This window comes from Megascapheus bottae, chromosome 35, assembly GCF_031878675.1.
Source record: "Megascapheus bottae isolate mThoBot1 chromosome 35, mThoBot2.hap1, whole genome shotgun sequence".
NCBI lineage: Eukaryota > Metazoa > Chordata > Mammalia > Rodentia > Geomyidae > Megascapheus > Megascapheus bottae.
In genome coordinates, this window is record NC_143543.1 from 6,061,707 (window position 1) to 6,074,873 (window position 13,167).

Here is a 13,167-nt window from a genome sequence, read left to right on the forward strand (position 1 = left end):
CTTGTTTTCTCCATTTCCATATACTGTTTCAAATAAACAAATAAGGATATATACAGTATGTCAGATATCAGAAAAATACTGTACCAATATGAGATAACCAATGGACAGCAAAAGAGATGAGAGATAACATAGTACATTAAGGACAACAATCACTCATTATATGGCTTTTAATACTACATCCTGGAGGTACTTTCATTAGGCTCATACTGTAAGTCATTATGTATCTAGTTTTTTTTCTATTTTATATCTCTGCTAGGACAGCCTAAGGTTTCTACTGATTATGAAAAATGAGGGACACCTTTGAACCTACGTTCCTTGGAGTCTGGCTTACTTCACTTAATATGATTTTTTCTAAGTCTTTCCATTTCCTTACAAATGGGGTGATGTCTTTATTTCTAACAGCAGCATAGAATTCCATTGTGTATAAATACCATATCTTGTTGATCCACTCATCAGCTGAGAGGCTTCTGGGTTGGTTCCATATCTTTGCTAGGGTAAATAATGCTACAATGAACATTGTTGTGCTAGGGGATTTAGTATATCCTTGTTTCTGGATAGTTGGGTAAATGCCAAGTAGTGGAATTGCTGGGTCATAGGGGAGCTCTATTTTTAGCCTTTTGAGGCACTGCCATAGTGCTTTCCATAGTGGTTGAATGAATTTGCACTCCCACTAACAGTGTAGTAGTGATCCCTCCTGTCCATATCCCACCCAGCAACTGTTGTTACTAGATTTCTTAATGCTGGCCATTCTAACTGCAGTGAGGTGGAATCTTAGATTTGTTTTGATTTGCATTTCTTTTATGACCTGAGATGTTGAGCATTTCTTCATGTGTCTATATGCAATTGTTATTTCTTCTTCAGAGAAGAAGATGGAGATGTTTTTTACTTTCGAGATTAGTTTTGGAGTCATTCAATTTTTTGAGCTATTGATATATTTTAGATATGAGATCTTTGCTATTGTATGGTGAGTGAATTTCTTCACCCGTTCTGTAGGATGTCTTTTTACCTTGCTAGCTATATCCTTTGCCCTGCAGAACCTCTGCAGTTTAATGTAGTCCCATTTTTCCAGACATTCTCTGATTTGTTGTGTTTCTGGGTACTTATTCAGAAAGTTTCATCCTATGCCATGGAGACCTACTGTAGCTCCTATTGCTTCTTGTGAAGTTTTCAGTGTATCTGCTTTTACCTAAAGGTCTTTGATCCTTTTTTAATTAATCCTGGTGCAGGATGACAAAGAACAAGGTAACTTGGTTTTCAACAGGTTCATAACCAGTTCTGGCAGCACCACTTGTTGAAGAGGCCGTCATTCTTTCATTCTATACTTTTGGCACGCTTATCAAAGATTAGGTGGCCATAGGTCTGTGGGATAATATCCAAGTCCTAAGTTCTATTCCATTGGTGTAGCTCTTGTGCCAGTATCAAGCTCTTTGGGTTGTTGTAGCTCTGTAATACATTGTAAATTTTGGTACTGATATACTTCCAGTGCTGTTGTTTCTGCTAAGAATTGTTTTTGCTATATGGGTCTTTTATTATTCCATATGAAATTTTGGATTGCCACTTCTATTTCCTTAAAGAATGACATTGGGGTATTGATGAGTATGCATTGAATTTGTAGATAGCCCTTGGCAAGTTTGTCATTTTCATGATGTTAATTCTTCCAATCCTGTAGCATGGGAGGTTTTTCCATTTCCTCAGTTCTGCTTTAATTTCCTATTTCAGGGTTTTAAATTTTTCATCAAAAGGTCCTTTACATACTTAGTTAATTTAATTCCAAGGTACTTTATTTTCTTTGAGGCTATTGACAAAGTAGTTGCTTTTATTATTGTTCCTCCATTCCATTCATTGTTGGCATAGAGGAAGACAGTTGATATTTCAGGGTAAATTTTATGCCCTGCTACCTTGCCAAAGTTTTGAATCACCTCAAACAGCTTGGGAGTGGAGTCCATAGGGTTCTTTAAATACAGAATCATGTTATCTGCAAAGAAGGAATGTTTCACTTCCTATTTCCTATTTGGATCCTTTTTATGCTTGCTTCTTGCCTGATTGCACTGGCTAGGAATTCTAATACTATGTTTAAGAGGAGTTGAAAGACTGGCAATCCTTATCTTGTTCCTGATTTTAGAGGGAATATATTTAACTTTGCCCCATTAAGTATTGTGTTAGTTGTGGGTTTGTCATACACAGCCTTTATTATACTGAGCAATGTTCCATGCATTCCTAGTTTCTCCAGAAGTTTTAGTATAATGGGGTATTAGATCTTATCTCAAACCAACAGTTTTATATTATACCTTAATAGCTTGGATAAAGAGCAACAAACCGATCCCAATGTCAGTAGAAGGAACCACATTTTTAAAAATCATTGCAGAATTAAATTAATTACAAAGAAAACACATAGAAAGAATAAACAAAAGAAGGTGTTGGTTCTTTGAAATGTTCGCAAAATTGACAGTCCATAAGCCACTATCCCCCCCACCCAATTTAGCAGCATACCAAAATAAACAGAATGATGGAAAAGAATGGAAATATCATAAAGAAATAACCAAGATACAGACCCTCATATGGAAATATTTTCCACACCTTCATGCCAACAAATTTAAGCATCTAGAAGAATTGGATGAATTTTGATGCAATATTGACATACCACAATTCAAACAAGAAGTCCTAAACCAACTAAACAGACCTACATAAAGTACTGAAATAAAAAAGGCAATAGGAGACCTCCCATCCAAGAAAAGCCCAGGCCCTACGGATTTATAGCTGAATTCTATAAGGCCTTCAAATTCGAGCTTGCACCAATACTCCTCAAGCTCTTCAATGAAATTGAAAGAGAAGACTTTTTACCAAACTCATTTTGTGAAGCCAGCATAACCCTCATCCCAAAACCAAACATGGACTCATCAAAGAAAGACATCTATAGACCTATATCTTTGATGAATGTTGATGCAGAACTTCTTAACAAAATACTGGCCAACCATCTTCAACAACTCATCAAAAAGTGATGCACTATGATCAAACAGGTTTCATCAGAGTAATGCAAACCTGGTTCCATACACAATAGTCAGTAAATAAAATTCACATCAATATGAGCAAATAAAAGAATCACCTGATTATTTAAAGAGATTCAGAAAAGCTATTTAATAAGGTACAACATGCCCTCATGCTAAAAGCTCTGGAGAAACTGGGAATCTATGGAGCATTCTTCAATATAATAATGGATGTGTATGACATACACACAGCTAGCATTATACATAATGGAAAAAACTAAAGCCCACTCTCTCCACTCATCTTTAATGTACTATTAGAATTCCTAGCTAGAGCAATAAGGCAAGATGCAAATATAAAGGGGATCCAAATAGTAAAAGAGGAAGTGAAACTTTCTTCTATGCAGATGACATGATTCTATATTTAAAGAATCCTATACATTTCACTCACAAGTTGCTTGAGCTGATTTGAATCTTGAGCATGTAGCAGTGTATAAAATTAACCCTCAAAAATCAACTGCTTTCTTATTTGACAACAATGAGGGACAAGGCAGAAAATCAGAAAAGCAACTCCGTTTTAATAACCCCAAAGAAAATAAAGCACTTAGGAATTAATGCAACTAAGAATTTTAAGGACCTTTATGATGAACACTTTAAAAAAAACTGGAAAAGGAAATTAAAGCAGAACTGAAGAAGTGGGAAAACCTCCAATGTTCTGGGATTGGAAGAATTAACATCATGAAAATGGCAATCCTGCCAAGGACTATCTACAAATTCAATGCAATACCCATCAGTATTCCAATGTCATTGTTTATGGAAATAGAAGAAGCAATTCAAAATTTCATATCAGCTATTAATGACCCTGTATATATTGTTACAATATTTTATCTTGTTATCTGATATATTTTATATATGCTTAATTGGTTATTTGAAATTGGATAGGGAAGGGGGGAAATCAAGATGAGTGGGGGGGATGGACATGAGGACCATGACATGAGAAAGGGTATCAACATTTATGAAGAAATGCACCTTCTATCTAGTGAAAATAATGTAACCCTTCTATTAATTACAATAAAATTATAGGGAAAAAACCCCTGTATAGCACCAACAATTCTTAGCAGAAAGAACAGCCATGGAGGAATATCAATATCAATCTTTAGACTCTATTATTGAGCTACAGTAAGCAATGAATAGGACTGAGGACTAATTTAATAGAACTGAAGACCCAGAAGACAACCCCACCTAATCTTGGGTAAAGGAGCCAAAAAAATAGAATGCAAATAAGACAGACTCTTCAACAAAGGGTGCTGAGAGAATTGGTTAAGCAAATGCAGAATATTAATGTTGGATCATTCTATGTCACCCTGCGTCCGGATTAATCCCAGATGGATAAAAGTCCTTGAGGTAAATCAGATACTCTGAAAACTTTACAAGAAGGAATAGGAGAGACAATAGGTCTCCTTGACACAGAACAAACTTTCTTAATAATGACCCAGAAGTACAACAATCTAGCATCCTAAAATCAGGTCACTTTCCTATGTGCTGGTTCTATTTATAAATTAACAGGTTTTAATTGTCAGCAGAAATTCAAACATATATGAAATACTTGACATTTGGAGATCTGCATCATGAAATATTTATCCTCCAGAGTCTTCATGGAAACACCGTTAAATGATTTAAGTTCATTTTGTTTCCTCTTAAAAATGTAATAAATGTGTAACTATAGTCTGAAAAGGAGATGAATTATGTTGACTAAAGTGATGTAAATATTCAACTTCACTGTCCTGTTTCACACATTTTTATGTGTCCAATCACAACCAAGGAACACGGTTAAATATTTTGTTTTGTTATTTAATAAAAACCATTAGAGAGTTGGATCAATGATAAATAGGTAATGGATATGTAATAATATGTAAAGATTATATGTATACAGTCCAATTAAAAAATCTTCTAATTATGGAAAACAGAATTCCCTCCTTAGATCTTATACTGTGACTATCTGGAGTTCAGTATAATGTCCAAGTGTATATTTTTTTCTTTTACCCTCTACTGTGTTTGCTTATAGATTTATATACATATTTTAGATAGAAAAAAATGAAGGAAACAATGCAACCAATATATCTGTGGGTCTGGCTTACTTCATATAATATTTTCCCACACTTTTCCATTTCCTTCTGAATGTTGCAGAATCTTATGGAAGTAGAGAATTTCAATATCACCTTTCTTGATACATTTGTCCTTTGTGGGACTTTATTCTGAGTCCTGGAAGCAATGCTAGCTGCTGAGAAATTCTTAGCCACCATGTTGACTTCAGCTCTATATGCCCCCCACCTGTGCACACCAAATCCAACAAATGTGCTGATTATTTCCTCACACACCTTTTTTCTCTATGAACACACTTCACACCTTGGAAACTGTAACCAGGCACCCCAGGATACCCTAAGTTGTGAATGATCCTTGTTTTTCTAGTACCCAAATATTAAAGAGTTAAAAGTTAAAGCATTACACTATGGATAACAAAAAAAGGAAACATTTTGTTTAGGCAGTAACTTCCTGATTAAAAATTCAAAGAGCTCACAAAATTAAAGCAAGAATTGACAACTGGATTACATCAGACTCTTTAGCACAACAAGTAAACAATTAGTGGATTGAATATGTGGTTTGAGGAACATCATTTTTTCCTTAGGCAATAGTAAATGGATGCATGTGCGGAGGCATCTGTATGTGGAACTATTATTGAAACCTGCTTGAATCAACTACCAATGTTCTGTAGCTGTTTTGGGCAATGGATGTGCAAATTGACCATCTGAGTATGATGCACTAATATCTTTGGTTGATATCTCACTAGCATATAATTTTTCTACCCATTTCACTGCATACATAAAATGGCATACTCTGATGCAAGCCAGCTGAATCATCCAAAATGGCTTTCATGCAAATAGTTTCTGGACACAGACATTAACCAAATACATCAAAGATACCCTCCTCCATGGGAGTCAGTCTCTGGTGTGTTGGAGGAAATCATAGCACCTGGGAGAGTGAAGGAGAATGTGCCAACATGTTTTCCAACTCGTGTTTTCCTCCTGCATGCAAGGCTACAAATGCAGAGCCCCAGGGAAGTTTATTACTCATTCTTACACATCTACTTCTAAAACATTTATCTCTGTCAATAAAAAGACACATATGTACATATGCGGAGATTTATCAATACACATACCTGACCCAGTAGACCCCACTTCCAGCCAGAATTTCAGCTGGGCAGATGCTTCAGAGATGTGCTATTTGATTCCCATACTCATTCTTCTTCAGCTTCCTCTCTCTGCCAGTTTCTTGGCTGGAACTAGCTGCTTTTCTACAATGAAGCAGCAAGCACACATGGATGGAGATGTGATGATTGATGGGTTTTTTGCTCTCTACACTTTGGGAACAGATCGCAGAAATAGTGATGATTCTGGAGATGAACAGTACAATCCATAAATAACTCAACATTTCATTTCCATTTGTGGATTTGTTTTGGGGATGAGCATGGCTGATGGAATTCTATGTTCACAAGTGAATGCTGTCTGTATCCTCTACCATCACCTCCTATCCCTATGCAAGAGTTTCATTATTTTATCTTGAATCTACCTTTAAGTGATTTTCTGCCTGATTGTAGAAGAGGACTCTTAGTTTCATTTTGTGCATTATCTTTCCAGGACAGTAAGCTCTTCATAATGTTTACTTGTTTTATGTCCTTTTTGGTTTTGTAGAAACTGCTCTTTTTTCTTTTTTCTTGATACTGCATTTTCAAACCATGTCCTTTACTGTTTTAATTTAGATTTTATTATAAAGATGACATATAGAGAGGATAAATTTATGTAAGTCAAGTAATGAGTGCCTTTCTTTGAACAGTGTCACTCTTCCCTCATTTTCTCCCACTCTTTGACCTCCTAACTCCACTCCACTCCCCACATCAAACTGTAAAGTTCACTTCGAATACAGTGTCTCATATCACTGAGTTGGCTCATCCTTTGACCTACTCTTTCTGCTTGATTATTTCATTCCTTTTACTAACTTGAAGATTCTTATTTCAAGTTCTTTGAGATTCTCTGTAAATTCTTCAGTTCAGTGTCTGTTCTCTTACTTTCTTTTATTTTTACTTTCTTTTAAGTTTTTAACTTTTTATTGTACATGATAAACAGTAGTTGCATAATTCAGATAATGAGTATATTACTTGTTGAGCAGTGTAAATCCCTCCTTTATTTTCTGTTTTAACAATTCAGACTTGTCTCCATGCCAAGTTGTACAGTATGTTTCCACAATAATATCTAATGTCTGCTGAAGTGGTTCACCCTTTGTCCTGCCCTTTCTGTGTTTCACATTCTCTTCCCCAAATCTGACCATCTTATTTGCAAGATGAAGTAGAGAAATAAAATCGATGATGAAAGGGAATATAGCATAGAAAAAAGCTAGGAAAAAAATCAGAAAAAAAGAGGAAAAAAGAACAGCAATTAGTACTATAAAAAAACTCTCATGTTCCTTGAGATGGAAGCAGATTCTTTAACTCAGTATCAGTCTGCTTGATTTAACGAAAGGTTACAGTTTCCTGTTATTCCACCCACCTCTTTTTATATACATATGGTTTTCATTATCATTTGTTCCAAGGATAAGTTTATTTAATGAAATTTGTCTTGAAGAACAATTCACTATCAAATTATTTATTTAATTAACTTGAACACTTTTCTCATTATTATTTTACTACTTAATTATGGTTCACAAGTGATTCATTTAACTTTCATACTATGTGAATATTTTCCTCATTAACTTCTGGCCTTCTTATCATATGTCTGCCTGTGTGCTCAATACACTTTCAATGTTATTTTTTAAAATCTGGCTGACTTTGTGTCCCATAAGGTAATTTCTCCTGGTGAATGCTCAGTACGTTGGTAAGCAAAGTTTTATTCAGATGTTGAACAAAATATTCCGTGAGTCTGTATGAGGCTATCCTGATCAAGTGTGAAATTTCACTCTGATTTTTCCCTCTTAATTTTTTGAGAGTATTTTTTATTGTAATTAGTAAAAGGGTTACATGATATTTGCCAGATAGAAGGTGCATTGATTCACATACATTGATACCCTTTCACATGTCTTGGTACCTGTTTCCCTCCCCTCCCCACCCCATACCTGTCTTGGTTTTCCCTCCTTCCCTATCAAATTTCAAATATCCAAATACAAATAAGTTCAATATATCAGATAACAAACTGAGATACTATAACAATATGAGATAACCAAGGGACAGCAAAGGAGATGAGAGACAACATAGTACATTAAGGACAACAATCATTCATTATATGGCTTTTGTTTCACTATCCTGGAGGTCCTTTCAATTAGCTTCACATTATATGTCCTTATGTATCAAGATTTTGCTCTATTGTAAATCTCTGCTAGTAGAGCCCAAGGTTTCTACTGATTATGACGAATGAGGGAAACCATTGAGCCTAAGTTTCTTTGAGTCTGGCTTACTTCACTTAATATGATTTTTTCTAAGTCTTTCCATTTCCTCACAAATGGGGCGATGTCATTCTTTCTGACAGCAGCATAGAATTCCATTGTGTACAAATACCACAACTTGTTGATCCACTCATCAACTGAGGGGCATCTAGGTTGGTTCCATATCTTTGCTATGGTGAATAGTGCTGCAATGAACATTGTTGTGCTAGTGTGTTTAGTATGCCCTTGTTTCTGGATTGTTGGGTAAATGCCAAGTAGTGGAATTGCTGGGTCATAGGGGAGTTCTATGTTTAGCCTTTTGAGGCACTGCCACACTGCTTTCCATAGTGGTTGAACGAGTTTGCACTCCCACCAACAGTGTAGTAGTGATCCCTCCTGGCCACATCCCCTCCAGCATCTGTTGTCATTCATTTTCCTGATCCTGGCCATTCTAGCTGGAGTGAGGTGGAATCCTAGAGTTGTTTTGATTTGCATTTCTTTTATGACCAGAGATGTTGAGCATTTCTTCATGTGTCTATAGGCCATTTTTGTTTCTTCTTCAGAGAATACTCTCTTTAAGTCTTTGGCATATTTTTTAATGGGATGGTTGTTACTTTGGAGGTTAGTTTTGGAGTGATTCAATTTTTTGAGTTGTTGATATATTTTAGATATGAGGCCTTTGTCTGTTGTTTGGTTGGTGAAGATCTTCTCCCACTCTGTAGGCTTCCTGATTAGTTTACTAGCTATGTCCTTTGCCATACAAAAGCTCTGCAGTTTAATGCAGTCCCACTTATCCAGCCTTTCTCTGATTTGTTGTGATTCTTGATCCTTATTAAGAAAGTTTCGACCTGTGCCAAGGAGGCCTAGTGTATCTCCTATTCCTTCCTGTAGAGTTTTCAGTGTGTCAGCTTTTACCTCCAGGACTTTGATCCATTTGGAGTTAATTCTAGTGCAAGGTGACAAAGAAGGATCCAGCTTTAGTTTTCTGCAGGTGCTTAACCAGTTCTGCCAGCACAACTTGTTGAAGAGGCTGTCTTTCTTCCATTCTATTTTTTTGGCTCCCTTGTCAAAGATTAGGTGGCCATAGGTCTGTGGTTTAATATCTGGGTCCTCAGTTCTATTCCATTGGTCTTCAGGCCTGTTCCTGTGCTAGTACCAAGCTGTTATGAGGATTATAGCTCTGTAATAGAGTCTAAAGTTTGGGATTGAAATTCCTCCAGCGCTGTTCTTTCTGCTAAGAAGTGTTTTTGCTATACGGGGTCTTTTATTATTCCATATGAAATTTTGGATTGCCTCTTCTATTTCTTTAAAGAATGACATTGGTATGTTGATGGGTATTGCATTGAATTTGTAGATAGCTCTTGGCAAGATTGTCATTTTCACAATGTTGATTCTTCCAATCCAGGAGCGTGGGAGGTTTTTCCATTTCCTTAGTTCTGCTTTAATTTCCTTTTTTAGGGTTTTGAAGTTTTCGTCAAAAAGGTCCTTTACAATCTTAGTTAAGCTAATTCCTAGGTACTTTATTTTCTTTGAGGCTATTGTGAAAGGAGTTTCTTTCCTGATTATTGCCTCGTTCCTCTCACTGTTGGCATAAAGGAAGGCAGTTGATTTTTGAGGGTTGATTTTATAGCCTGCTACTCTTCCAAAGCTTTGGATCAGCTCATGGAGCTTGGGAGTAGAGTCTATAGGATTCTTTAAATACACAATCATGTCATCTGCAAAGAGGGATAGTTTTATTTCCTCTTTCCCTACTTGGATCCCCTTTATGCTTGCTTCTTGCCTTATTGCACTGGCTAGGAATTCTAGTACTATGTTAAAGAGGAGTGGAGAGAGTGGGCATCCTTGTCTCGTTCCTGATTTTAGAGGGAATGGCTTTAGATTTTCACCATTAAGTGTAATACTATCAGTAGGTTTCTCATACACAGCCTTTATTACATTGAGGAATGTTCCATGGATTCCTAGTTTCTCCAGAGCTTTTAACATGAAGGGGTGTTGGATCTTGTCAAATGCCTTTTCCGCGTCTATTGAGACAATCATGTGATTTTTGTCTTTGCTCCTGTTGATGTGTTGAATTATATTAATTGATTTGCGTATGTTGAACCAGCTTTGCCTCCCTGTGATGAATCCAGTTTGATCATAGTGTATAATTTTTTGATGAGTTGTTGTAGACGATTGGCCAGTATTTTGTTGAGAAGTTTTGCATCGATGTTCATCAATGATATAGGTCTATAGTTCTCTTTCTTTGATGAATCTCTGTCTGGTTTGGGGATGAGGGTTATACTGGCTTCATAGAATGAGTTTGGTAAGGAACCTTCATTTTCAATTTCGTTGAAGAGCTTGAGGAGTATTGGTGTGAGCTCTGCTTTGACGACCTTATAGAATTCAGGTGTGAATCCATCTGGCCCTGGGCTTTTCTTAGGTGGAAGTTCTCTAATTGCCATTTCTATTTCAGAGCTTGAAATAGGCCTGTTGAGTTGGCTTAGTTCTTCTTGGTTCACTGTGGGTATGTTAATATTGGCTAGGAATTCATCCATTTTATCTAGCTTCTCAAATTTGTTGGCATAAAGGTTTGAGAAGTATTCCCTCATGATATTCTGGATCTTGGTAATTTCTGTCGTGATATTACCATTTTCATCTGCGATTTTGTTTATTTCGATATGCTCTCTTCTTTTTTTGGTAAGATTTGATAAGGGCTTGTCAATTTTCTTAATTCTTTGAAAGAACCAACTCCTTGTTTTGTTGATTCTTTCTATAGTTTTTTTGGATTCCAAATCATTTCATTCTGCTTTGATTTTAATAATTTGCTTTCTTCTACTGGGATTAGGGTTGGTTTGTTGCTCTTTTTCCAAGAGCTTAAGGTGGGACATTAACTTGTTGGTTTGCAATTTTTCCAACTTGTTGTTGTAGGCACTCAGCGCTATGAATTTTCCTCTGAGTACTGCCTTTGCTGTGTCCCAAAGGAGTTGGTAGTTTGTGTGCTCCTTACTGTTAAATTTCATAAACTGTTGGATTTCTGTTCTGATCTCTTCGATGACCCATTGGTGATTCAACAATGTGTTGTTCAGTCTCCATGAGTTACAGGGTTTTCGTTGGTGGAGATGTGTGTTCAGTTCCAGTTTGATGCCTTTGTGGTCTGAGAGTGTGCATGGAATAATTTCAGTGTTTCTGAATCTGTCCAGGTTTGTTTTATGGCCTAAGATGTGATCTATTTTGGAAAATGTTCCATGTGCTGCTGAGAAAAACGTATATTGTGCCGTTGCTGGGTGGAATATTCTGCAGATGTCTGTTAGATCTAGTTGGTCTATATAGATGTTCAGTTCTAAGGTTTCTCTGTTGAGTTTTTGCCTTGTTGATCTGTCCATAGGTGAAAGTGGTGTGTTAAAGTCACCGACAATCACTGTATTTCGATCTATGTATGGTTTCAGGGTAAGTAACTTTTTTTTGATGAAGTTTGGAGCTCCGGGATTGGGTGTATAATTATTTAGGATCGTTATGTCTTCCTGGAGGAAAGATCCCTTTAGTAGTATGTAGTAACCTTCTTTGTCTTTTCTTACTAATTTTGGTTTGAAGTCTATTTTATCTGATATGAGGATGGCAACTCCAGCCTGTTTATGGGGACCGTTAGCTTGATAGAGTTTATTCCAACCTCTCACTTTCAAAAGATGCTTGTCTTTTTGGTAAGATGTGTCTCTTGAAGACAGCAGAACGATGGCTCTTGCTTTTTGATCCAACTAGACAGCCTATGCCGTTTAATTGGAGAGTTGAGTCCATTGATGTTGAGAGTTAGGATTGAGAGATATTTATTAGTTCCTACCATTTTTAAAAGCTTTTATTTGGGCCTGTGTCTTGACAGTTCTTGTGGTCCTTAGGTGGTATGCTGTTTAGGTGCCATTTCTTTCCCTATATTGCATTTATTTTGGTTTTCTATGTATAGAACATCTTTCAAAATTCTCTGTAGTGTTGGTTTTGTTGCGACATATTGTTGCAGTTTTTCCCTGGAATGGAATGTTTTTATTGTTCCCTCAGTTATGAATGAGAGCTTAGCTGGGTACAGGATTCTTGGTTGGTAGTTATTTGACTTAAGGGCATGACATATATGCTACCAGTCACTTCTTGCTTGCATGGTCTCTGCTGAGTAATCGGTTAATCTGATTGGTTTTCCTTTATAGGTTACTGAACCCTTTTCCCTGGCTGCCTTTAGGATCCTTTTTTTGGTTTCTACTGATCCAGTTCGGATTACGATGTGGCGGTGAGATGTTATTTTCTGGTCAGGTCTGTTTGGGGTTCTAAAAGCTTCTTGTATCTGGATGGGTCTGCCCTTCTCGATATTTGGGAAATTCTCTGAGATAATTCCTTGAAGTATATTTCCAATACCCTTGACCTCTTTCTCCAGACCCTCCTCAATACCAATTAGCCTTAAATTAGGCTTCCTAATTGTATCTTGGACCTCCTGAAGCGCTCTCTCATTTTTCCTAGATTTGGATTGACTCATTTTCTGTTCTTTCTCTATAATAACTAAATTATCTTCAGCCCCGGAAATTCTCTCCTCTGCATTGTCTAACCTGCTATGAAAGCTATCTACTTTATTTTTCATCTCCCTTGCTACTAATTGCTCATTTTTGATGCCTTGCATCTCTTCTTTTAGATCATGTATGGATTTCTTTAGCTCCTTCATTTCCATTTGAGTGGTTAGCTCAGTAGCTTTATTTTCTTTGAA

General features: G+C 36.5%; 1 pseudogene; it reads right to left on the reverse strand.

Annotated features, from left to right (window-relative positions):
- Window positions 1-13,167, reverse strand: part of LOC150042562 (vomeronasal type-2 receptor 116-like) — a 306,813-nt pseudogene that overhangs the window by 108,623 nt on the left and 185,023 nt on the right.